General features: G+C 40.2%; 1 protein-coding gene across 10 annotated transcripts in view; it reads right to left on the reverse strand.

The window, feature by feature from the left end:
* CHL1 (cell adhesion molecule L1 like) overlaps positions 1–24446 on the reverse strand; it is a 197535-nt gene extending 173089 nt beyond the window's left edge. For 2 of the 10 annotated variants that reach the window (XM_060308878.1, XM_030867748.2), the window contains exon 1: positions 24212–24440. The gene's annotated coding sequence lies outside the window, so the exon portion shown is untranslated. Of the gene's footprint in view, positions 1–11197; positions 11218–23166; positions 23357–23882; positions 23981–24211 lie in introns of those variants that run through there. The other 8 variants (XM_030867749.2, XM_030867750.2, XM_030867746.2 and 5 more) reach the window with 8 other exon arrangements.
* Between the last annotated feature and the right edge of the window lie 1112 nt (positions 24447–25558).

A 25558-nucleotide genomic window follows, 5' to 3' on the forward strand; every position in this document is an offset into this window, starting at 1 on the left:
CTAATCCCTGAAACCTGTAAGTATGTTGCCTTACATGGTAAATGGACTTTGCAGATATGATTAAATTAAGGATATTGAGACAGTGAGATTATCCTGGATTACGTGAATGGAGCCAATGTAATCACAGGGTCCTTACAGGGAGAAGGTAGGAGGGTGAGAGTCAGAAAAGGGAATAAAAGGACAGAGCCGAGAAAGAAACTAAAAGATGCTATACACTGCTTGCTTTGAAGATGAAGAATGGGGCCGTGAGACAATGCAGGTAAACTCTAGAAGCTGAGAAATGTAAGAAACAGATTCTCCCCTAGAGGCTCTAGGGGGGGCACAGCCTTACTGACATTTGGATTTTAGGACCTGTAGCCTCCAGAATGGTAAGAGAAGAAATTTAAGCCACTAAATTGGTGGTAATTGTTAATAGCAACAATAGGAAACTAATGTAGGTTGTGTATAGAAATATGTAGATAAGAACTCACATTTTAATTTTGAGGGACAGTTTTTGGTACTTGTTTTGGGTTCATACAAATGCTGCCTTCATTCTAATTATTTTATAAGAAGATGAAGTAATATTATATTTATAAGCCAAAATTAAAATGACACTGCTTTTTACAGACACTTAAGTCTTTAAATAAGATTTGTCATGTAGATAGTCTCATATTAATCATTGAGCACATAAAATATTTTCATAAATTAAGCCACTTAATATTAAGGTAAAATGGATTAATATCTTGTATAAGTTAAACACAGCATCGACAGTCTTATTAACTTAATATGAAACAAGTAATTTAAACTCTCTTCAGTGGTGTGCTCATGTATATTCCAAGATAAGATAAGAACACTTACAGAACTGAGAAGAACACTGGGAAGATTATCTGATACTGCAAGTATTACTGAAGTATGTCTTTGAACTTTGTGTAAGTACTGGAATGTTACTATGTAGATCCCCTCTACTCTTTTAAAGAAGAGACTGAGTTGATTTTTTTTTGCCTAGTTTTTCACAACTACCATGTTGAAAGTGGAAAGGCATGAGATTTCCCTTAGCTCTAAGCAAGTGAATCTTGGAATACGTTTACAGTCTAGTACAGGTAAATACTCTGATATGCTGGCATTGTAATCAGGAGCTGAAACAAACTCATATATCAGTCTTCTAACGATAGTGTTTCCACAACTGAGGACTCAAAACCACTAACTCTGAATTTTCAATTTCACAATGTAGCTTAGATGTTTTTGTGTTATGAAGAAATTTGAATACAGAAAAGTAATACAGAAATACCTATATGATTGCCATCTGGAATTAACAAATACTAATATTTTGTCATATTTGCTTCATAACTCAACTTTTTAAATAAATAAAATACAAGAAATCAAGTCGAAGCCCCTTAAATTTCTTTTCTAAGTTCCACTTCCTGACTTCCCTGGTGGTCCAGTGGTTAATACTCCACACTGCAGAGGTAGTGGGTTTGATTCCTGGTCGGGGAAGTTCCGCATGACGCGTGGTGTGGCCAAAAAAGAAAAAAAAAAAAATCCATTTCCCTTTACTTCCAGAAAGAACCAACATAATCCACTTGGTGTATAACAATACATGTTTTATATTTTTCTACAAAGACAATATAATTTTGTATGAGTTTTTTTAATTCACATAATTGGTACCATCCGCAAGGTGTCATTCTGAGACTTGCTTTTTTTCAGGTAAACTGTTGTTTTCAAAATCTACATTTAGATTTAGTTCATTCATTTGAACTATTCTATAAAACTCAAGATCTATATATTAAATATTTTATATATGTCAAATTATTCATTCCCTTTAGAAGGACATTTAGGTTGGCTTGTTGTTTTGGGGGGGTTGTTTTTTGGGGTTTTTTTTGTTGTTGTTTGTTTTTCACTTATAAATGGTTGCATGGAACATACTTGTATATTTCTCCTTGAGCACATGTGTGAGCATTTCTCTTGGGTGATCATGTAGCAGGCATGTGGATGAGCATGTGGCTGGGCATTGCAGGGTGTAAACATTTTCAACCTTTCTAGCTCTTGCGAATTCCTCCTCCAAAACGGGATTATGTCACTTTACACTTGTACCAGCAGAGTATGAATGCTTCCACTTCCTGGAATCTTCACAACATTCAGCACTAGAGGTTTTCATTGTTGTAGCCTAATAAATGTTAAGCAGCTTCTCACTGTGATATTTTAAAAATCAGCTTTATTGGGGTATAAGTCACATACCATAAAATTACCACATTTTAAATGAACAATTCAACGGGTATTGACAAAAGCATGCCGTTGTTTAAACATCACTGTAATCAAAATAGAAAATATCCATCTCCTCACCTCCAACCCCCACCCACCAGTCCCTGAAGTCACTGATCGTACCTCTGTCCCTTCAGTTTTGCCTTTCCCAGAATGTCATATATCGATAAACGAAATCACACACCGTTTGACTTTTTGTCTGACTCCTTTCTCTAAGCACAATGCTTCTGAGAGTCATTTCTGTTACTGTGTATATCAGCATTCACTATTTGTACTGCTGAGTAGTAGTCCATGCTGTGGATGAACCACAGTTTGTTTTCACTGTGATTTTAATTTGCACAGTCCTGATTACTCAAAAAGTTAAATATTGTTATATATATTTTGAGCCTCTTTTTTCTGAAATGTGTGCTCTCTCTTTGCCCATTTTCCCATTGTGTTATCTTTTTTTCCTATCAATTTAAAAACTATCCTTCGTTCTTTCTGTCATTCTCAGCATAAGTGATAGATATTTTTCACATAGATTTGAAAATAAATACCCAAAGTGTAAACTTTAATCCTCCTAGAAGAACACATTTAGCAACGTTTGACATCTACAAGCCAAAAAATAGGGTAGGCATCTGGATTAAAGTCAGTGTACTTTATTTTCTATTCAGTAAACCTTTAAATGGTAGAATGGTTCTTTCCTAGGAAGGAGGGAGGTGGGTAATGTGTCCTATATTGACTTGGGGACACTTAATATGAAACATTAATATATAGCAAGAGAAAAAGATATCTAAATTCTATTTGAAACAATTATCTCACCATTTCAACCAACACACATCATGCTTATGATCAATAATTGAATGGAAAATGTCTTCCATCTTCTACCCCCAACACAAAACTGCTGTACAAATTAATAAGCAGGTTCTCCCAGAGTAGTGTGCATGTACTCTTTCTGCAATTGCATGCCCTCATCCAGACCAGAAGCTCACTAAATGTCACTCACCCCGGCCCTGAGCCGCCCCGGGGCTCATACAACTCACTCTGCTACTAAGCAGCATGGAAACAAATATCTTAAACCTTGTCATCACACAACTCCTTATTCTTTGGTTGTTTCCTGTGTAGGTTTTCTGCCTGCACGGGCTGTGTGTTATTCCTTATAACAAGCCCCAAACCACCCATATCATCTTATTAGAAGTACAATAAACAGTCTCGCTTACAAAATCCCCTCTATCACACCCTGGTTCAAGTCCAAATCGTCCTCATCTCCCATGTAGAAAACCAACAGATCTTGCTCTCCATCATAATCTACTCTTCACACAATAGCAAAAGCGATTCTTTTTTTTTACAAACATAAATCAGATCAAGTTGCTTAAACCACCTGAATAACTGAATAGACATTTTTCCAAAGAGGAAATGCAGATGGCCAACAGGCACATAAAAAGATGTTCAACATCGCCAGTCATCAGGGAAATGCAAATCAAAACTACAATGGGATATCACCTCACACCTGTCAGAATGGTTGTCATTAACAGGAACACAAATAATACACGTTGGTGAGGATGTTGAGAAAAGAGAGCCCTTGTACACTGTTGGTGGGAATGTAAATTGGTGCAGCCACTATGGAGACCAGTATGACGGTTTCTCAGAAAACTAAAAATAGAACTAACACATGACCCAACAATTCCACTCCTGAGTATATATCCAAAAAAACCCACAAACACTAATTTGAAAACATACATGCACCCCAATGTTCAAAGCAGCATTATCTACAACTGCCAAAATATGGAAGCAACCTAAGTGTCTGTAAACAGATGAATGGATAAAAAAGATGTGGTATACACGTGCACACACACACACACACACACACACACTGAAATACTACTCAGCCATAAAAAAGAATGAAATAATGCCATTTGCAGCAACATGGACAGACTTGGAGGGTATTACACTAAGTGAAATAAGTCAGATACAAAAAGACAAATCCTGTACGATACCACTTATGTGTGAAATCTAAAAAACACAACAAACTGGTGAATATAACAAAAAAGAAGCAGACTCACAAAGAACAAACTAGTGGTTACCAGTACTGGGGCAATACAGGGGTGGGAGACTGGGTGGCACAAACTCTTGGGTGTAAAATAGGCTCAAGAATGTATTGTACAACACAGGGAACATAGTCAATATTCTGTATTAACTGTAAATGGCAAGTAACCTTTAAAATTGTATAAATGATTTTTTAAGTTGCTTAACTGCCTGGATTTTTTTGAAGTTACTTAAAATCCATATTCTCATGCATGACCTAGAACGCCTTATGTGATCTGCCTTAACCTCACCCGTGCCAAGCTCTCCCACGCTCACTGCACTCCAGGTCTCAGCCTTCTGTCAGTTCCAGACGACGCCAAATTCGTGTCTTCCACACTGCCTTTCCACTCCCTGCCCCTCTGCCTGCAACTCTGCTCTTCTGGCTCTTTTCCTATTTCCCTTCTCCCCTTTCTGGCTCAGCTTGAAAGTCACCTTCTCAGACAGCCCTTGCCAAAGTTAAGTTCCTTCTCTCATTTTTCTCTACCACAGTCCTTTGTTTCTTTCCTGTAATGATTTTATTGTTTATTTATTTATTGGCTGACATTCTCAGTAATGGCAAACTATGAGAGGGCAGGGAATCTGTCTTGACCTTAATGCTTAGCACAGTGCCTGGGATTTATAACAGCTCAATAGATATTTGAGGAATGAATGAATGACTCCTTGAAATCAAAACTACACACATACCACACACACACACACTTCACTTGAAGACGCTGGTTCTTCTGTCTTCTATTTGGGAGCATAGCTACAGCCCCATAGGTAAATTTTTCTGATATGGTTCCTTGCCAGCATCAATCTGGTCAGACCAAGTTGCACAGAAGACAATTCCTCCCCTGATGCACACAGGACTGAAGGGGGAAAAAATCAAGCTAGTAAAAATTTCCTTCCTCTGCAGACTTGTAAACTGCTAATCAGCACAAGCAGCTTGTAGCAGATTGAGCTCAAAGTGTAGCTGAAATGGCACATAACTAATTCCAGGTGATTTAATATCTTACATGGCCCTAGTGAAAATACTGACAAAGAAGAAGAACACGATTTGGAGTCTTTCTGCACTGCTGAATTTGCTGTTAGCTTTGGAGCCTCTATCAAGGCATTTCCATTAACCAGCATTGCTGAAGAAAGGAAGTCTGGGTGTGGCATGCAGAAACCACTGCCGAATTGGGAAAATGCTAGAAAACGGTAAAATGCTAGTTATCCAGGTGTGAATATTTAGGAGCCCTTTCTCAAAATGTACGGTCCCCTTGGTGAGTGTCAAAGTAACGTCCAGCAACGCGCCTTGAGCGGTCGATGGCACGTGCCTAAGGAGGAAGTAAGTCTCCTGAGTATACTGCCACTACTCACAGGCAATTACCAGCGTTAAGGGAAATATGACGTTGAGCTTCTTCGAGCAAAGTCACATCTTACTAGTGCCATCTGTAAGCACAAACTTTCTTTCTTTTTTATAAAAGGGTCTGATGGAAATTGACTACTCTAGGGTTCAGAGATCATTATTTTATTCATAAAAGCTTTCTCTAGGGACTTGCCTGGTGGTCCAGTGGGTAAGATTCCGTGCTCCCAATGCAGGGGGCCTGGGTTTGATCCCTAGTCGGGGAACTAGATCCCGCATAAATGCTGCAACTAAAGATCCCGCATGCCACAATGAAGATCCCACATGCTGCAACTAAGAACTGGTGTAGTCAAAATAAATAAATAAATAAATTTTTAAAAAGCTTTCTCTAGTGCATTATTTCAGAATTCACTCTCCTTAGCTTTATAAAAGGTAATAGTCGCTTTAATTCTTCTCCTGACAACATTAAAAAGAATACAGGGGCTTCCCTGGTGGCGCAGTGGTTGAGAGTCCGCCTGCCGATGCAGGGGACACGGGTTCGTGCCCCGGTCCGTGAAGATCCCACGTGCCGCGGAGCGGCTGGGCCCGTGATCCATGGCCGCTGAGCCTGCGCGTCCGGAGCCTGTGCTCCGCAACGGGAGAGGCCACGACAGTGAGAGGCCCGCGTATCGCAAAAAAAAAAAAAAAAAAAAAAAGAATACAAAAAGCAGGGAGATTTTTTTTTTCAATTGTCATATAGGAGAGTCAAATTTGACATCATGGGACATCAAAAAGAAAAACAAAACTGTAGTATTTAGAATTATTGTGCCATATACCCTCAAAGATACATTTTACCCTCAGTGAGCCGAAACTTCAAATACCAGCAATACTATTTCTCCCACAGTACTTCAGTTTAAAGCTGTACCATTAGACATCAGATGTGAAATATCACCTGATCAGTAGTGTCCCTCTAAAATACAGCCGTAGTTTTTAAACACCATATTTTGTTTACATATTCTGGCAGCTAGGTCTCAGATCCTAAATTCTTAGGTTTAAAATATCTCCAAATATATATATTCTCACTCAGAACATTCATTATACCAAAGTTCAAAGGTTTAGGCTGGCAGTTGACAAATTTGATAAAACGGACCGATCCATGGAGCCAATAAATGAAAAACGAGTGGCAATGTTGAAAGTCAAACAATTTTAGAAATCATAATATGGCAAACCCAGAGGTAAACTTCACCATTGAATCATTCAACAGATGTCAATGACACCGTTGTCAAAGCCAAGTTGTAAACCTTTTGAGAGAGATGGTTCAATGCATAGAACAGTTTTATAATTAATCACCTAGCATGTGGCCAAGAAATAGATGTCACGTTTTGCCCTCAATAAGCATACAGTGGCATAAGCAAACCCACTGACAATTTGAAGAGGTTTTCACTCTGCTGATGAATGCTTTATGAGAAAGCACAGCCTAAGAGAGTGAATGCAACATAAGTGAGGTTCTGTAGATTTGCAAAAGAGCAATTACATACACGTATGTGAGTATGTGTGTGTGCTGGCTGTGTTTAAGCTCTCAACTTTTAATCTCTACATTATGCCTTGACACTGTTACTTAGTAGATGCACATAATTATTCTTTGTAAGGATATGTCACATCACTGTAACTATTGCTTTATAAACTCTACCAACGGAAGCACTTCTTCCAAGAGAACTCTGGAGTTTTGTGTATTTCTAGGTATGAATAAAAAATTCATAGCAATTAACACAGGGTGCATTATTCAAAGAGCTATCAGAAGGAAGAAGATCCATTACTAATCAATATTGTGGGTATTCATTTTTGTACCTTTTTTAAAAAGTAAAATTACTTAAAGTTGTGAGATTATACAAATAAACAAGAATTTAGAGAACCCTGATATTTCATAGTCAGACCCTAATATTTGAAGTCCTTATCATTACTTTCCTGTTTCCCCTTTTTTTAATTTCACATGCATATTATGTTTAGAAAACTGACCACAGAATGACCATATGTGCATTATCTGAGCTTCCATGACTAAGAATGAGGTCCTAGAAAAGACTAGAGAATGCAGAAATAGCAGTACTCTGAAACATGGAGGAGAAATTAATCCAACTGCAAAAAAAAAAAAAAAGATAGTGCTGTGTTTTTCTACTGGTTTCCTGGCCATCTTAAAACTGAAAATCACTTCGCAAGGTCACTGGCACCAAACATCCCTACGATGGCTCAGGATGCCCATACCCCTGACCTCTCTGCCAGTCAAGCAGACATTAGGCTGGCTCCGTAAACGCAGATGCTGTGACGGTACCGTCTTCCAAATATGTTTGGCTTTCTGTAAGCCCACTTCAAATTAGGGAGGGTTCTTCTTTTATAATACGTGGGAAGGTCTTTCAGAACTTGAGAAAGGTATTCAGATCACATTTTAACACTTCAGATCTTCTCAAACAGCACTAGACTACACTGTGACAAACACTGCTAAAAATCAAATGCTCATTAAATAGGGCTTGAACATGTATTTTGTTTCAGAGAAATGATAACTGAAATGAAATTTTGTCTTTGCCTTTCAAAAGTTCTGCCTTTTCCCTGACACCTTTTAGTAGTACACAAGCTGGAAGGAACCTTTCTCTATTTTGACCACACATTGTCAGTACATTAAATGGCATTTATAATCCTTTATTTTGCAGTATACTTATTTGTGTACTTGTCCCAGCTCTTTAATTAGACATACTCAGATTAATAACATTTTACGGGCATGTATTCAGTGGTAACTGTAAGCATCTTCAGGCCACCAGCTGTGTCTAATTCATCTTGGAATTTGTCCATTCAGCGTAGTGATTTCCACACAGCAAGAACTTCCTAAATTTTCACGTAAAGATTAAATGCAGGAACATAATAGAATAAAGAGAGAGGAGGACTGTGATGAATTTTTCTTAGGGGTGTCTTCACCCTCCTGCAGTTGGGTTGCATGTCCTAGAGTAGTAGTCTCAGTATTGAGACAAGCTTAGAAAGTGCCTTTGGTTAGAATGTAAGTGAACATCCTTTCTCTTTTAATCCTTCTGACTATAAAAACCTGGAAGTCTCAGGTAGGTTCTAATATATCATTAACAGCGCTTTAACTCTTCTAATCTTGCTGTTTCATAAAGAGGGAGCAGGACTTAAGCCTGGAGACTTGGTCAGGCAATAGGACCTCACTAGAATGTAACGACCTTGGGTTGTTTTCATTGTATTCACGCTTGTAGTGACCTTTCATTATTTCCCACTGACACTGGTGTTTCATTGATAGAGTGAAATAAAACTTACATTTTAAGTCAGTGTCTTTTTATAATGAGCCAGTTAAAAATTTAAGTGAATTATGGTAGACGGCACAAAGATAAGACAAAAATCGTGACAATCGTTACATTTCAGCGAGTACAGTCTTAGAGAATTGTAGATTACTGAGTGACCAGTGACTTTAAGAAGAAAGGACAGCAGGAAATGTGTCTGAGAAGACAGACAGGAGCAACGAGCTGGCCAGTAAGAGGAGGGGGTCTCTAAGGATACAAGAAAGAAGAGAGGAATCATGAAGCCTGAGCCCAGCTGGATGTGGAAACCAAGTATGACAGTTACTTGGCCCGCAGAGCAGTGGGGAGCCAGGGGAAATTTTCAGGAATTAAGTGACATTATGGTCAAAGTGACAAGCGAGAAAGGGGATTTTAACAGTGACGTTTAGGTCTTAGTGGAGACGGGCGACAATAAAATGCAGAAATCCAGTGAGAGAAAGGTTGCTGTGGTCTAGTGATTAGAAGACTGAACAAGGAATTTTCCGGAATAGCTCATGAGAAATAAATCTCAGTGTGTCAAGGAGAAAGCTGAAGCAGGTTTTCCGGTTGTTTAAAGTAGAGAAAGGTTAAAGAGGACAGAAAATGGCAAACTGCTAAAGGGAGATGGGAGAAAAGATGCTCTCTGCTACAGTAAAAATGTATTTGCTATATCAAAAAAAAAAAACTGTGGGGAAACCTACGATTGCTTGTGTTTCAGTAGTCCCAATCATTTTTTTAAGTACAAAGTCATTATAGAAACCTCAGTTTACAACCACCATCAATTGCTTCCATTTCTTTCATTTTTTTTCTGAGATCCAAGAGAGCAGAATTTAAAATTTATAAGGCTTTAGGTTATATCACTGGAAAATGAAACCTGTTCAGAAAACTTGCATTTTCTGAATAAGGAAATCTTTTATCAGTCACAAATGATTTGCCATTAAAATAACTTTAAGACAAAATCAGATGACCTGATTTCTAGTTCCACATTCACACATATGAGTTCCACGAGTTCCCTTAACTCTCTGAACAGGATCAATACCTACCTTGCTTAAATACCTAGCCCTTACGAGTATCAAATTAAATGTACATACATTGTGTCTTTCAAAGGCAATTTAAAGCATTACCAGTATAGAATTAAATACACCATAGCATAGCCTTTTAGGGTTACATATATTGCATTTTGCCTGTTGACATAATTTTTGAAATATGAAAAATATAGTGCAATACTCTGCTGGTGCTTTCGGCAAGACTGCAGGAGAAACACGTCTACTCACGTTTATCAGAAAGGTGGGAGTCAGAGGTATACGAAAAATAGCATGCTTGGCTCCCAAGTACTTAGAGAAAAAATGACAGGCTATAGAAGGAAGAATATGATGGGAGGATTTGAGAAAATAGAAAGGCAGAAGCAATGAGAACACAAACGGAACCTACATCAGGCATGGCGGTAGTTGTTCTTCAGCCACTCTCAGTGAGCCCTTGAAGAGAAAGAAATAGTCCAAGAAAGCTCCCCGGCTATATATTCTTAACCTGCTTCTTGTTCTGTGCACAAGAAGAAATAAGAATAATGTTGGTCCTCGCTCCCCATTAGCGCCTTCCCATTACAGCCATGCTTCTGAAAGTTACAGGTAAAGCAGGGTTGCAGCCAAAGGCACAATCATCATTTCAGGCCAAGAAGCCTGCTTCCTTGTCCATGTGTGGCTGTAATGGACAAATAGAAGGAAATGGAGCAGCTCTTCTCTCTCCCTCCTCAAGCCTGGTGCCTTATGGAATCTCAGCAGTCACCTCCTTGATTCCTGGCCCTCGGGTTCCACCTTGGCCCTTCTGACTCTCAGGAGGTACTCCTGGTTCTCCCACACCCAAGCCATTTCCAAGGTAAATGGAGAAGAGTAAGGATAAATGTAAATGGATCAGAAGACAAAAGCATCAGAAAAGCCTATCCCGCTGAAGAATCTTTAGGCAAAAGTATTCTTGGCCAACTCGTCCCTCCCTTACTCTCAACTCTAGCCTCTCTCTCCAGACAAAACCACAGGCACTTCCATGGAGCCCAAATTCACCCTCTTGTCACACTCCCTTCTCAAAGGCATTTGTTTTCCTGGGCTTAAGATATTCAGGAACTGGGGAAGACAAAGGAGTATCCCCTTGGGACAGAGAGTAGTTCTACTTGTTCCATGTTTCTTCCACTTTTTAATCAATCGTGTATGAAGTACATGGTGTCACAGTGGGCTTGATAATCCTGTTATTAGCATGTCTTTGAAAAAAAATTTCTTCCTACCTTGTCTACTAGAATCCTCCAGCAAGGTAGTTAGATGAGTCCTCCCTTTGAATCCAGAATAGTCTTTGATGGCTTGGACCAATGGATTACAGCAGAAGGGCTACTCCACACCTGGCCTTTAAGACAACTGACCATCTTCTAAGTTTAGCTCTTGGAGCCCTGAGCCATCACTCAAGAAGTCCAACAATCTGTTGCAGAAACCAGTGAAGAGGCCATGTGGCTACATGAAAAGGAAGAGAAGCCCAGCTGAGCTCAACCCAACTGGCTAAAACAACAGACATGCAAGTGAAGCCATCTTGGGGCCACCAGTCCAGCTTAGCCACCATCTGAAAACCACGAGGTGACCTCAGTTGTTACGAGGTGGGGCTAAAGAAATCACTTACCCCAGCCCAGGCTGAATTCCTGACCCACAAAATCATGAAATTTCATAAAATGGAGTTTTAACTTGTTTAAGTTACGGGTTAGTTTGCCAGGTAGCAATAGATTTATGGGACAACGCCCCTTCACATTTTACATGAATTGCTACATGGTCACATTTCTGAATCATTTTTCATCATTTCCCCTCTTAGCTACACATAAGCCTCCAGGTATTTTTCTTCCAAACAATAAGCAGCTTGTGTATTTCCCCAAGAATCTCATATGCAAAACACGTATCTACTGAGGTCTTAAACGGTTTTAAGCCATATGGTGAATTCCCGGTACACAATTCAACAAAATAAATGATGAAAATAGCGTGAACTCAATTTCAGAAGTCAATGGAATGGTGATAGTATTTACACAGCACAGTCTCCCTAAGTGATGGTAATAAAAAAATACACTGTGATTTCCCTATAGTGGGCAATACAACATCTTATCTGCAAAGAATAGTACCTTGGATAGCTATCAGTACATTGCTTCTAGAAGGACATCTTGTAAAAGGTTTGGAGGTTTTATTATTGCTCTTTTGTATTTGTATTTAACATTCTTAAACAGCTACATCACTAGTTAAGAGGGTTTTACGTGATTTTCAGATAAATGATCTGTACTCCTATACGTGATACATGAAAATTTATCTTTTCTATTCTAAACTATGTTGTAATTTCTTAATGACTCAGAACCATCCATATACTCATGATTTCTGAGTTGTCTTTTTCTAGCGTTTCTATCTTTATCCCTTGCTGAAGAGATGTTAGCTGTAAATTCTTTTGTCTGTGAATGAATCTGCAACATTTCCTTCATCTGCTCTAACTTGCAGTTTATCCTGTTGTCCGCTAAAATAAAACAGACAATTAAGCTTGCTGGGATGCTTCTAAATTAAGAGTAAATAGTCATCGAATAAGGCTGGTCTTTCCACAATAACATTATTGCAGTTTGGTGAATTTTTGCAGAGATTAGATTTAGGTTGCTATGATGCCTCTTTTGTTCAATTTTTAGATACTAGCTTAGGATTTAAATACTGGAGTTACCTGGTGAGTAAACTCCAAATGAATACCTATCATTACAGTCATTGATTTATTTGACATTTTTACTCTTATTTGTAGCAGTAAAACAGCATGGAGGAAAATGAGCATTGTTTTGGCAATAGGTGAGAAATATTTATTTTTAGGACATCTACATAGGTCAAAATAAATTCGGATTGAAAGTATTTAATATGATATGTTAACTACAGATTAATAAACTACTCTGTATTATTCAAGGCTTCCAATTTTATTTTTTTAATATTTATGGACTGGGAGTAGCTGTGTAATTACTTCAGTTTTCCACTTGAGTTTTAGCATGAGTTGTGAACAGTGCACACCCTCCTGCCCACCCCACGCACGTATACACTTACAGCCACTCACATAATCTTGTTTCATTTATGGAACCAGTTGTAAATAACCAAAACCATATTGGTATGCAATCTTCAAAGACAGTAAGTGCAATGTAAATCCAGTTGAATAAAAATCTAGAACAGGGCCTCCGTTCCCTTCATAGGACACAGAACCAAATGGACAGCCAAATTAGCCTCCCATTAAGGACACATTCTAATTTTCAGAGGAGACAATCAAGGGACTCTCCACCAGAAGCATTCAGTCTGTTAAACCCATTATTTAAATGAACTTGGGAAATGATGACACAAACCTTTCTGTCCCTCCTCATCAGCTCAGAATTTGGAGGGGCAAAGGAAGCGGAATGCATGCTTAATTGAGGCAGTAAATGCTAGGCTGTAGCAGACTGTTATACTGTTAAATACAGCAATGGGTTTTTAATGGCTGCTGTCCAAAATTACACTGGAGATAAATGGTTTATTAGTAATAATAATAGCTGGCACTTTTATCCTCAAAACACTTAACAAATATTAGCTCATTAATCCTCCAACTGCCACTGGGAGGCAACAGTAAATGCTTCTGTCCTCAGTTTACAGCTGGTGAAACAGGGAAATAGAAGGTAGTAACCAAGTTTGCAAAAGGAGGTTTTGTATATGGAGGTCAATTTCCAATTCAAACAACTCATGTCAATTTTTATACATAATTGGATGGTATTCCCTCTAATGACTGCCAGCCCTTTTTTGAGGGGATAGTGATTAAGGTCAAATCCAATTTATTTGAACTTGACTCCCATGAGTTGTACCTAAACTGCTCAAGCCTGGTCCTTTAGCATCATTTCAAGCAAATCAATTGTGTTCAAAATCTATTCAGCCCAAATCAATTACATGCGGAAACTTGTATGCATGGAAAAAGGTCTCTTGAGATCCTTTGAAATCTAGCTCCACTGAGAATTGCTGGAGGTCACAATGTGAAACAGGGTCGAGGTCAAATTTAAACACCTTTATTTTGGCTTTCTATTTTTAACCATTCACTCAGATCTCCTTTGTGGAAAACAGTATATGTCTCAAATTAGTGAACAATAACGAATAACCCAAAATAGCCCGTTATTCATTCTGGTGTAGTCTATAGATGTTAAAATTATTATATTTTTCTTTGTTTACTTTTCCATCGTGGACAATGTTTTCAATTTCTTGCCATTGTATAATGCCTTAAGTATTTTAATTTAATGAATGATTTCTCTGCTGAGTCATCAGATGCACTGTACAGAACAAGTTTAGAAAGTCTCTGAATTTATAATACCAAAAGAAGTTCATTTCCTGAGGAGCTAAGTGCTGTACTCTAAAGAAGCAGGCATGGATCAAACAAAAGCCTTAAAGCAATTCCACTCCATATAGTCCAAGGAAATGGGATCTGCTCTATAGACAAAGCAGAAAGCAAACACATTTTTGCCACTATCTATTATATAAAAAAGAGCCTTTTGGAGTCAGTGTTTGAGAATGCTACTTGTATTTTGCATATTAAAAAAATACACATTTTTTTCTAAACACCACACACCAAAAAAATCAAACACCTCTCAAAAATCCTAAATATATTGACCATGCCTAGAATAGAGTTGATTTCTTTTTCCCTCCAAAGCCTTATCTTAACTGACAGCTGCTAATAAAGACAGCGCCGTCGTTATGATAGGTGTCATTTTCAAGAACAGTCAGGCTGGGATACGGCATCTACCACTGCCGACTATTTCTATCTTAATCGGGAGTGGCAGATACACCTTTGTGGTAATGTCAACCGTGTAATGCAATTGGTTACATATAATACCCAGATATGAAGGAAATCCATGCATATTGATACTACAGAGCATCAGAAACATTCCTGCCAAGAAATAAGAAATGGTAATGAGGGCAAGCAAAAGCTTTGGTGAGGGTGAAGGTTGATTTTTACATATACTGGTGCCCAGGACACATTTCAGGGAGACTCAGACACCAAACACTTTTATGACATGATTTTGGAGAAAACACAGATGTCCTCCTTTCCCAATGTATCTCCCACATGGCAGTGCCTCACAATGAATCTTTGCAACAAGAATTTTAAATCCACCATTTTAAATGGCACCATTCCTGGTATAAACATACAATATCATGTAATACCTTAGGAGGAGCCCTTATTATCTACTTTTCCACATGTTTACCTGAGGTAATAAGACGCAGAACAGGTAAATCTGGTTGGACAACGGGGATGAGTGCTGGCCCTTGATGAAGACCATAGTTAGAGAATCCTACTAATCCAGGGGGGTACTGATGGACATTGCACACATGGGAAATGAAGTCAAAGAGAGAAGAGAAAGGGTGTGCAATGGACTGAACGTGTGTGTCTCCCCCAGATTCGTATGTTGAAACCCTAATACAGATGTGATGGTATTTGGAGGTGTGGCCTTTGGGAGGGAATTAGATCATAAGGGTAGAGCCCTCATGAATGAGATTGGTACCCTTATAAAAGGGAAACTGGAGAACTCTCTTGGGCCCTTTCTGCCGTTCTCCCTGTGACAATACAACAAGAAGTCAGCAGTCTGCAAACAGAAGATGGCTGGCACCCTGATCTCAGGCTTCTAGTCTCCAGAACTGTGAGGAATAAATGTCTGTTGTTTGTAAGCCTCTCAGTCTGTGGTACTTTGCTACAGCAGTCCAAACTAAGAGGGGGTGCTGAAGGGGTCTGCCGGACTCAAAGGCAGTATAGTGTAGGAGTTAAGATCTTGTGGCTGGGGAGCAGATACTTCTGAGTTTAAGTCCCGGCTCAGCAACTTCCAGGCCATATTGTGTGAGCCAGGACAAGGACGCCCCTACGTCTGTGACACTCAGCATTAAATGGGTATTATCATAATAGTACTTTCCTCAAAACACTGATGCAGAGATTGCAAAATGCATCATAAACATTTAATAAGTGATAGCTATTTAAGTGTTTGCCTGGCACAGCCTCAGTCCTGCGCAAAGCAGTTATTCAATAAAAGTTTTTTAATGATTGGTCACTGTCAATGTCTCACAGAACATACAATCAATCAATCAACTAATCAATCAATGTGCAGTGGAATTACAGAAGCTATGTAAAAAAATCTAATCTCTCTACCTTTGGGCAGGGCTATATTCAACCTTGGAAATATAATTGGTGAAGTTTTCAATACTTCCCCTACATTTACTGCATCCCTCAGCATATATATTAACTCTGAATTTGTTTTTAAAAAAAGAAATCAGCTATACGATAGTTCTCTTTTTTTTTTTCAAATAAGGAAATCTAAAAGCTGTAGAGTGGATTATGAACTTGGTTACGTATCAGGGTATCTGCACTTTAATTCTGGTTTCACCACTGCCCAGCCCGCTATTCGACCTTGCTTCAGTTTTTTTTCCTCTATATAATGAGCTAGCAAACCTGTCACTTTTTGTCTGCCATGTTGTTGAAAAAGTCACATGAGATATGGGGCTTTTAAAACTCTTTAAAAAGCTCAAATAAGTACTCAAATAATGCAAGACATGGTGATTTTTAAATAGAAATATTCAGAAGGAATCTTCCAAATGGATGGAAATGCAGTGTCAAGTGTCAAGAGTCTCAGAAAAGGTCAATACTTATCTTCCCCTTGAACCTTTGCACATGAGAGGTGTTATTTCCTTTGAACACATCAATATGTAAGACATCCCATAGTAAGCTGATATTCTATCACATTACATTCTTTAGTGGAGGTCTTCAACACAGAACAAACTGAATTCACAATCAACTCTAATAGCATCAAATCATCAAAAATCTCCACATTTTTCTCACCAATTTACCTTCTATTACACTGACTACGTCCCTTGGCCAGGGAACATACAAATTTCTCACATCAGGATGCTACCAATGCATCCCTGATCTATTTCCTCATCCTCTTTACCCTGACACCACTACACCAAAGAGAGGTACCCTCCAGAGACACAAATATCCAGGTCGCAGTGACTTCAGGCTGCCAGAGGATTATTTGAGGGTGTCTCCACTTCCTGGGTACTACACCTGCAATCTCTAGAGTTAAAATCACCACTTACAGCAAAAGCTTTTGTTAGGGAGGAAACTCTGCTAAAAATGCAAGCCTGTTACCTTAGAAGAGAGAATACATCTTTTGCATTATTCTCTCTGCTGTAAAGCTCTCATCTTGGAAAGCAGAGATAATGCAAGGGAATAGACAAGTTTGTTTTGAAGTTTGAAGGCTGCAACTGAAACTCACCTCTGGCCATGAGCATGCCCACCTGGGGCAATGAAAAAGGAGCCGAGAAAGGAACAACAAAGAAAAAGAGGAAAAGATAGCCCTGAATGCAAATTTAATGATTCTCCATCTTGTCCTGCTTTTGGCGATTCGAGCTTTCTTCCTCCCCATTACCCACATTCTATACATTTGAAGCCTTCAAGGTGTGCTTCATATTCTTCATTAACCCCCCAGATTCAGATCCCTTCTCCACCTTTCTCCAGGCTGCTCTGTGCAGAGGGATCCAACTTCAGCAGGACACTTGCACCAGGCTCCCTTGTCCACTGCCTGCTGGTGGGTACAGCCACTGCGAGGAAGGAGCCGAAGATCTTGGGGTAGGAGATCAGTGCCCTGTGACTCAAGAATGGCTATGTTTCTCTAAAACCACAATTCCTGTCTGCAGCCTTCCCCAAAGCTATGGCTCTCACCTTCCAGTAAATTTTCTCTCTTGTCGTCCCACTGGACTAAGGGCAGTGACAGCCCCAGCGGTGCCTCTGCAGCCCTTGTTGGTTTCCCTCAACCCTGCCCAAAAAGATGTGGTCCCTTCTTTAAATGCCCTTCAATTGCCCCATTTGAGTACTACTTATATACAGGAAAAAATCAAAGTGAAAGCAAGAGAGTGCCAGGTTTTATCCAGAAAAGATGAAAAACTCTGGGTCCTTTACGACTGCCAAGGGGACATGTTACCCAGTTCCAGCCAGTGGTACTCTCTGTCACCTGGGCATTCAGGTCCAATATTCCAAGAACATCAAGTTTTCCAAGGTAAGTCAGAAATATGAATTTTATGTGAAATATCTGGGTTTTAAATATTGGCTCAAATATTTCTTAAACATGCCTCAGGCCAAATAAACACATATGTAGGCTGGGTTCCGTCCAAGGGACACAGGGTTGGATCTTAAATAGACTACGGTGCCTCTTCTTAAAAAAAAAAAAAAATCCGCTTTTCCTTATAATGCAGAATTATAACAAGAAAGGTAGAAATTCTCATCTATACAGCTCTTTCCTACTCAATTATTTAGTCCAAAAACAACCACCTTTCCTCCCTCATTTGAAATCTCAAGGCGAAAAGAGAGAAACAACCAGAACTCAAAAGTGACAGGAATCTTGATATCTGGGTCTGTTCTAAATGTATGAATCTAATCAAATTATTTAATTTCTGTATGGCTCTCTCCATTCATCCACAAAATCAGGATAATGACTTTTTTCCTACCATCTTCACAGAGACATTTGGCTGAAAAATGAAATACATAGTAAATGAAAAGCACATTTGAGCTCTTCAGAGAATAAAGTGCTGTCTAAACCAAAGGGATAAGTAAGAAAAACCTCAGAGGTTTATCAGAGCTCTTCTTTTTCAACCACATTTCATTATGCCAAGGTAACTGTGAGTCAATGCCTCAGGCCAACATGATATTATAGAAGACCTACCCCAATCTAAGGCGGTGGCTCTCAACTCTTGCATCAGAATCTCACCGGAAGCTTTCAAAAATCCACATGCCTGATGACCACCTCCAGGGATTCTTATTGAACTGATCTGGGTTGCTAGTTTTAAGAAAAGCTCTCCAGGTGATTCTCATTTCAGCCAAGCCTGAAAACTACTACTCAGGATCTTTCAAAGATGTGAAACAATCACAACCAGTATATGTGCAGATAATTGATGTATATGTGCATATAATTGATGTAGGTGTCAACCCATGTTCCATACTTTTAATGATAATAATATAATAAGCTCATACTTGTTCATATACATAGATAACACACTTATGTCTATCTCTCTTTTATCCATTCATACACTGAGCATGGAGTAACTATTATAATAAAAAAGCCAGAATTTACTGAATGCTTAATGAGTTCTAATAAGTTGTCTACATAGACTGCCCCATATAACGCTCATAATAACACACGTGAGCTGGGTATGGATATCACTCCTCATTTCCACAGATGAAATCAGTCTCAGGGAGGTTAAAATGACTCAGCCAGGGCCACACACTGAGGAGTTCACAGAACTGGATTTGGAAGCCTGGCAGCCTGACTGTTACAGCCACACCAGTCTGCTTCCCACTGTGCCAGAATCTGTAGGGTTTATGAGATGCATAGAATGAATCATGTGCCCTCAAAAGATTTTACCATCTGAGAAGGGGATTACGATGCACACTAACATTCACAGGCTGAACAGGAAAATGGTATATTGTAGTCCCTGGAGTCAGGGAGAGGTGGACTGAAAGATGGGCAATGGCTGGCTTTGCTAAGCTCCTACTTCACAACTACCGGGGAAATGAGATGCACGCAAACATCTGAGGAGAGAGAGTGATAAGACCACCTGGAGAAGAAACCCTGGTCAAAGAACAGAGTGCATTTATATATCTGCCATTCAGCACATTTATTATTCTGATCATCTCCCAGTATCACTTGGATTGAATGTTTATGCCCCCCTAAATTTACCAAATTATCATGTCAGTCATGACTTTTGAAGACTTCACCTCAGTTCGAAATTTATTTCTGATTCTTACTGAAAAATTGTGTACACACAATTTTAACATACACACACACACAGACACACACACTCCCAATAATCTGACTTCCAAAGAGATACACAAGTTGCAATCTTTTGGTAGTAATAAACTAATGTGAAAATTAAGTAAACATTTTTTACGGAAAATTTTTAAAAACTGAAAACAGAATATTCTCTCTTTGTATTTTTACTATCTAAACACAGTGGAAAGGTAAGCAGGATCATTTTTCATCCACAATACATAAAATCTAAATTAGTTATGGTCTATTTGTGCACTGACTAAAAACATTCGTTAACAAAACAGAATTTTCTAGTTTACTGGATAAATATACCAGGAGAAATTGCAGAATAATGTTAGGTTGCCAAGCAACCACTGCTCTACTCCCTCATTCATCAAGCTTCTTATCCCAGTGCTAGAGAATTCCAACCGATTTGTTTCTTGGGAAAATTACAGTGACTTTCGGTAACACAATAACACTTCTATTCTCAGAAGATAAACTTAGATGTTCTTTTGATCAGAGAGATGTGTTAAATCATTACTCTCTACATGGTGCTAATGAGAAAGCTATAATTAACTAACTATACTAGTGCGACGCATAAAATAAACTGCAGTAATTAGTAATGTTTAAGGTTTTAACCAGATTCCCAAATCAGAAAATACAGAATCTTTCCTCCAATAAAGATGTAGAGAAAGGAGAAATCACCATAACTAATTAAATTGAGAATTGTTTCCATTCTCTACCCTCTCCCCCCCAAAAAAGGGATAGAGGCACGTGATTGCCAAAATGTGAGAGATTTCACTTTAATAGCAAAGAAAATGGCTCAATGCCAATTCTACTTGTAGGTAGACATAAAATGCCGGAGAATACTGTAATCTTTTCTTTGAAAGAATGCTTAGCACAATATTTTTCCAGGAATGAAAAGAAAGAATATTAGGCTTTCACTCATTAGCCGTGTTAATTTAGCATATTGTATGTAAATCACCATAATAATTGCATTCCCTTCATACGGAATTAGTTAGAATGAAGCTGTAATCAAAATGTTCATAATTGAAAATATAGTATTCTCGGTCTCGTTTTGAAAAAATAACAAGGAACACTGATTGAATCAGATAATACAGTACATCATTGAAAACAGCCTTGGTATAGAGACAAGTTGGTCCTCTAGATTATACCTTAGCATGTCAATTAGCTCCCCAGATTCAGGACTCAACACTTCTGGATCTGTCATGGGTTTTTATTTTTACCCTTTGTCTTCAGCCGAACTTAAACTTTCCATGTGCATTACTGCTTAAATTTTTAGGGAAAATACAAAATAGTGAAAAGCTAAATTTTGTTTCTAAAAAGTATTAGACTCTATGGCACTGCTGGCTGTCATAAGTCAAAGTGCAAAATAATTTCCAATAAATGAAACATTTAATGCCAATGCTCCTGGGAAAGAATGTGTAAATGATCACATGAATTTCAGGCAAGCTGTCACACTAATTCCTCAAGGCACCCTTTAAAGATGACATATTCACTGTGAAGAAGGGGGTGTTGGTTGTCGTGCAAAAGTCAAACTTGACTCAATACTCTGCTATCTGAATTGATATTCACAGAGCTTCCTGACACTCATTTCTTCAAATCTAATGCCATTAGCTACCCTCTATTACTTAATTTTCTTTTATGAGATGAAAACTAGTAGAATCTTAAATCAGTCTTAAATCATTACTTTTATTTATAATTCTCCATTAAAAAAAATGAATCAGGCTAAAATATTTCAAGAAAGCAATTTTGGGTCAAACAACCTGCTATCTTCAAAGAATTCAGAAGTTAACTATAAAAATCAAGCTCCTATCCAGCAAACATTTTCCTAGGTGAGGTCTATTTTGTAAAATCATAAGGAGCTTTGTGACGGTGACATCTGTCTGGTTTTACTTGCTTCAGCTTCATCAAAACTTGCCAATATTTTAATAAGCAAGTAATTTAAAAATGAATTTAATACTACTTCATTTAATGAAATGAATTAACTTTAAGGTAATAAATACATTATGTGCAATATCAAATCCTGTCAGACCTGTAATTAGGTCAATGGGGTGTATAGTTTGCTCATCACCAGATATGTTGGAGCACCCATATAACCAAGAGTAGTAATAAACGTCCGTAGCCTTTTCTTTAAAGGGAAGGGCCCATAAGATGCAACAGAGAACAATCTGGAAAACACAGATTAATCATCACAGTCCTGCACTTCTGCAGTGAAGAGTACAAACATGCTCGGAAAGAGATTTTAATGAACTTTCTTAGCCAGTACTCACACCTGCCCAGACATAACTATTTGTCTCCATTTATTCACTGACAGTATTCAGGAGCTTGTGAGGAATGATTATACACTGTGTGCCCTGCCGTTCCTAGAGGTGAGTCCACTGCAGCACTTAAGGCCATAAAATGGAAAGCCATGTTATACACTAGACTCTAGAACCAAGTTAAATTTTGAAAGCCACAGGGTGGTCCATTATAAAGAGAATGAAATTAAGACAAAGCCAATTGCAACATTAGCAGGTGAAAGAGGAAACATTTTTACACACAAAGTGGTAAAAGCAACTGTTTTTTTCTTGTCACTAAAAGTTTCCCCCAGTAGCTTTCTAAGCTTCTCTCTCCATCCAGTTGGTCAGTTTGTATCTTCCAATCTGCTCCAAAGCAACGCTTTGTAGGAGTAGGACTGGCCAGTAATATTAATGTCAATTGATGGTCTCCAAAAGTAGAAATTAGTATTTTGCCTTCAATAAAAATGCAGAGTAATGAGAACACGCCGTATCTAATTGAGGACTAACTTATAATAAAAGTAACGGCGTCAGCAACCATAACTTTTAGTGTTCATTATGCATCAGACACTGAGCTAAACTGTCTACTGGAATTATCTCATTCCAGGCGCTCAAAAACCCTAAAAGGAAGGTACTGATATTATCCCTATTATTCAAAAGGGGAAACTGAGGGACGGGGTCGATAAATGTCTCGTCCAAAAGCACACATCTCAGAGACCATGGACCTGAAATTCGAACGCACGTGAGCACGGCGAGAGCCTTTGCCTTGCACGAGCCCAGGTGGCTCACCAGTTGCCCACCTCCGCGCGCACGCGCAAATGTGCCCCCCCACCTGGGGCGTTCCCGTGAGCGCGCCATCGCGCGCGCGCGCGTGCCAAGCGCCGCTTGCCAGCTCTGGGGGCTCTTTGGGAGCTCACGCGGGCGGGGCTGGAACCTCGCGCCCCTCGAGTTGGGCTGGACCTGGATCTTCCTCCCCGCCTTGCCGCCCTGCTGTGTCACTACACACCCGCCTTCAGCCGCTCACCTCCCACCCCTTCCCCTGCCCGCCCTTCGGCGGACAGCCCGACCACCCACCCTGCGCTCGCCCCAGGGCGCGGCTCCGGGCCTGGGTACCTGAGCTAGCACGACGGAGGCTTCTTGGGCCCTGGCTTGTCGCAGGAATTCCTCAGTCCTGCCCTTGCATGAGAAAGTGAGGCTCGCAGCGGGCAAAAGGAGTGGGAATGAAGGGACTGGCTAGCGTTCCCCAGCCTCCTGGCTCCAGTCTCTGCTCTCCAAATTAATCACTTTCTCCCTGCTCCCTCCCCACGCACACTCTCACTCAAAAAAAAAAAAGAAAAAAAAAAGGAAGGAGGAGAGGCACAAAGAGGAAGAAGGGACCTTCCATGACTGGCATCTCTAGCTCCCTCAGCTTCGCTACCAGGGAGCCATGGCAACACGCCCCCAGCCTGACCCCTCGCCCCCTCGGTGGCCTGGGAAGGTGGAGCTCCTAACCCTCCCAGTTTTCTCGCCCCCCAACCCAGCTGTCCACAGATCTCCCTTTTCCAGCTGGCGTCGCGTACCGAACCCCAGCGGGATCTGGAATCCTCCCCTGAGAGTGGGAGCAAGACAGTGGGGCGGGGGTGTTGGCGGAAGAGAACTGAGCCTTACGACCCAAGAGATGGTAAGGGGCAGAGAGGAGTGAAGCCAGGACTGACTCCAAACCCAGCTGGACCTCGCAGCCCCCTCTCGGGAGAGGGCTGGAATCTCCAGGAGGGTCTGGAATCCTCTCCAGAGGGTAGGAAGAGATGCTGGTAAGGGAGGTTGGAGGAAAGACAAGAGGGTCAACCTACCCGTGACCAGGCGGAGAAAGTGGGAGCCGGAGGATTCGAGGACCCGTTTACTCCGTCCGACTGACCGGAGGGGTCTGAATCCAGCCTCAGCCTCCAGGGGGCGGGGCTGGGAAAGGGGGTGTCTCTAACTGGCTTAAGGCTGAGGGACCTCGGACCACCCTACTTCGTGCAACAACGGAGCCCTGATTGCACACCATCTCCGACCCATAAGGAGTTGACCCCCTCCCCCCAGAAGCAAACCACTTACCCTCCTGCTGTCTCGCTCAAAGATTTGGGGAGCCCCCAGGGCTAACGAAACAAACGCAAACTGACCCTCACCCCGGACACACCTGAGTCGCTTCCTGCACCAGATCCGTTCGGTACTTTCCCTCGGGAAAACCTCTCCCTCAGGCTGGCTTGGAACGGGAGAGGGACGTGGGGGTCCAGTAGCTCCCGGCAGATCCACGGGAGTTTCTGGCCGGCCGCTCCCAGCTGATCTGCACGCGGGTCTGCCCGCGGAGATGCCGCCGCGCCCCGCCCACCGCCGGCAGTGGCCGAGAGGACGCGGACCTGTTCTGGCTTGCGCTCCGTTCCACGCCCACCCGGTAGAGGCTGGTTCGCGCCTCTCCTCTCTCCGCTGGTTCTGCTCCGCTACCCCTCACCCACGCCGCTTATTTTCCTTCCCTTTGCACACTCCCGTGGGACAGGGAGAGTTACAGGCTTAAGACTTTTATTTCATGGTGAAAAGCAAGGGACGAAGCCAAAACTTTGCTCGCCATTTTCCACATCTATGGTCAAAGAGGTCAAAAGATCGCTGCCCCTTTTGTCTGGAAAAAAGGAATTTTAAAGAAACCCCTCCTCCTCCCGAGAGTTCCAGTCAGTACATATTCCAGACACGGGTCGCCAGTCTGGTTTTCTCTCACTGCTGCGTGTTGAAGGGGTGTGATGCCATGGACCTATTAAAAATAATTCTTTTTGCTTTCATTCCTCATTTAGAGGCGTGATGGGGCGTGCTATTTAATTTACAAATGATGCTACTTCCATAAACTGCCAAATTATTGTATACATAAATTTACGCACCTTCTTCTGTTACCATTTTAAAAACATTGTTCTAACACTTACGGTCTATAATTTTACCATATTGTTCCCTAACATTTTTTTCCTATTTATTCTGTATTAATTCACTATTATAAAGTAGAAGAAAGCCCTGCGTGCTTATTTCCATTGCAAAAGGCCACTTCTGATGCCTTATCAATTCCACCAAAAAAAGCAAATTTTATTTTAGGATTCCAAAATTAATCTGGGAAAGTTACAGTCCTTGCAGTATAAGTGGTTTATATACCCCTTTCATTTTTTTCTCCACCGTGATCATATTTTCCAAAATTTTCACACAGTACTACGTTTTTTTAAAAAATCCTGTTGAATTTAAGTTCTCTTTGATGGTTAGAGAATCATTGACTTCTAATTTTTACTCTAGTAAGGCAGTGAGATTGACCTTACAGTCTGGTTTTGTTCTCATCTAGTGCATTGAACAATGAAGACATTTAGAGCTGTGAGCTACCCTCAGAGCTGGATGCCGCTATAGTGAGCAGCAAGGGGAAGGCAACTCAGGATTCAGCTTCACAAGCAACTGAATAAAATATTTTGAAAAGGAATAAATGAACTTTTAATTTTAATAATTGCTAACCTTGAAGCCC

This window comes from Globicephala melas, chromosome 11 (assembly GCF_963455315.2).
Source record: "Globicephala melas chromosome 11, mGloMel1.2, whole genome shotgun sequence".
In the NCBI taxonomy this organism is placed as follows: Eukaryota; Metazoa; Chordata; class Mammalia; order Artiodactyla; family Delphinidae; genus Globicephala; species Globicephala melas.